This window comes from Camellia sinensis, unplaced genomic scaffold, assembly GCF_055761805.1.
Source record: "Camellia sinensis isolate YWXY unplaced genomic scaffold, ASM5576180v1 Unanchor492, whole genome shotgun sequence".
NCBI lineage: Eukaryota > Viridiplantae > Streptophyta > Magnoliopsida > Ericales > Theaceae > Camellia > Camellia sinensis.
In genome coordinates, this window is record NW_028129367.1 from 40,001 (window position 1) to 42,500 (window position 2,500).

A 2,500-nucleotide genomic window follows, 5' to 3' on the forward strand; every position below is an offset into this window, starting at 1 on the left:
TACAAATTAATCAACGAATTAGAACAACAGGAAGGAGAAAGTGAAGAAGAAGTACCAATAGATTATCAGATTCGTTCAAGAAAAGCCAAACGTGTAGTGATTTTTACTGATAACCGGGGAAATACCGATCCTAATAATAAGGATACTAATAATTCTAATAAAAGAGACGAAGTAGCTTTGATACGATATTCGCAACAATCTGATTTTCGTCGAGACATAATCAAAGGTTCAATGCGAGCCCAAAGATGTAAAACAGTTATTTGGGAATTTTTTCAAGCAAATGCACATTCTCCGCTTTTTTTGGACAGAATAGACAAATCACACCCTTTTTTTTTTGATATCTCCGAACTGATAAAACTCATTTTTAGAAATTGTATAGGAAAGGGAGCAGAATTCAAAATTTCAGATTATACAGAAGAAGAAATAAAAGAAAGGGAAAAAAAGGAAAAGGACAAAAAAGAAGAGAACAAAAGAAAAGAGAAAGCGCGGATAGAAGTAGCAGAAGCCTGGGATACCATTCCATTTGCTCAAGTAATAAGAGGTTCCATGTTAATAACTCAATCGATTCTTAGAAAATATATTATATTACCGTCATTGATAATAGCTAAAAATATTGGCCGTATGCTATTATTACAATTTCCTGAGTGGTCTGAGGATTTAAATGAATGGAATAAAGAAATGCATGTTAAATGCACCTATAATGGTGTTCAATTATCAGAAACAGAATTTCCGAAAATTGGTTAATAGACGGTATTCAAATAAAGATGCTATTTCCTTTCTGTCTGAAACCCTGGCACAGATCTAAGCCACGGTCCTCTCATATAGATCGAATCAAAAAGAAAGGACAAAAAGATGATTTTTTTTTTTAACGGTTTGGGGAATGGAAGCTGAACTTCCTTTTGGTTCTCCCCAAAAACGGCCTTCCTTTTTTGAACCCATTTTTAAGAAACTCGAAAAAAAAATTGGAAAATTGAAAAAAAAGTATTTTATATTTCTAAAAGTTTTAAAAGAAAGAACAAAATTTCTAAATATCTCAAAAAAAACAAAAAAATGGATTATCAAGGGCATTCCGTTTTTAAAAAAAATAAAAAAAGAACTCTCAAAAGTAAATCCAATTCTATTATTTAGATTGAGAGAAATATATAAATCAAGCGAAACTAAAAAAAAAAAAGAAAAAGATTCTATAACCCGCAATCATATAATTCATAAATCCTTTAGTCGAATTCAATCTACATATTGGACAAATTTTTTACTGACAGAAAAAAAAATGAAAGATCTGACTGATAGAACAAGCACAATCAGAAATCAAATAAAAAGAATTACAAAAAATAAAAAAAAAGTGACTCCAGAAATAAATGATAGTCCTAATAAAACAAGTTATAATGCTAAAAGATTGGAATCACCAAATTGGCAAATATTAAAAAGAAGAAATACTCGATTAATCCGTAAATTACATTATTTTATAAAATTTTTCACTGAAAGGATATACGCAGATATCCTTCTATCTATTATTAATATTCCCAGAATTAATATACAACTTTTTGTTGAATCAACAAAAAAAATGATTGATAAATCCATTTACAATAATAAAAAAATAAAAAAAGAATTAATAAAACAAATCAAAATAAAATGAATTTTATTTCGACTATAAAAAAGTCACTTTATAATATTAGTAATAAGAATTCACAGAATTTTTTTGACTTATCCTCCTTGTCACAAGCATATGTATTTTACAAAATATCACAAACACAAGTTCTTAACTTGTATAAGTTAAGATCTATTCTTCAATATCACGGAACGTCTTTTTTTCTTAAGACTTCAATAAAAGATTATTTTGGAAAACAAGGAATAATTCATTATGAATTAAGACATAAGAAACTTCGGAATTCTGGAATAAATCAATGGAAAAACTGGTTAAGAGGTCATTATCAATACCATTTATCTCAGATTAGATGGTCTAGATTAATAGCAGCAAAATGGAAAAATAGAATCAATAAATGTCGTACAATTCAAAATCAAGATTTAAACAAAGAGAATTCATATGAAAAAGACCTATTAATTCATTACAAAAAACAAAACGATTACGAAGTATATTCATTACCAAATCAAAATGAGAATTTTCAAAAATACTATAGATATAATCTTTTATCTTATAGATCTATTAATTATGAAAATAAGAGGGACCCATATATTTATGGATCACCATTCCAAGTAAATAAGAATCGAGAGAGTTTTTATAATTACAACACACATAAACATAAGGGCAAATTTTTTGATATACTAGGGGATATCCCTATCAAAAATTATTTAGGAAAAAGTGATATTATGTATATGGAAAAAAATCCGGGATCGAAAATATTTTGATTGGAAAATTCTCCATTTTTGTCTTAAAAAGAAAATCGATATTGAGGCCTGGATCAAGATCGATACCAACAAGAATAAAAATACTAAAACCGGGACTAATAATTATCAAATAATTGATAAAATTGATAAAAAAGAT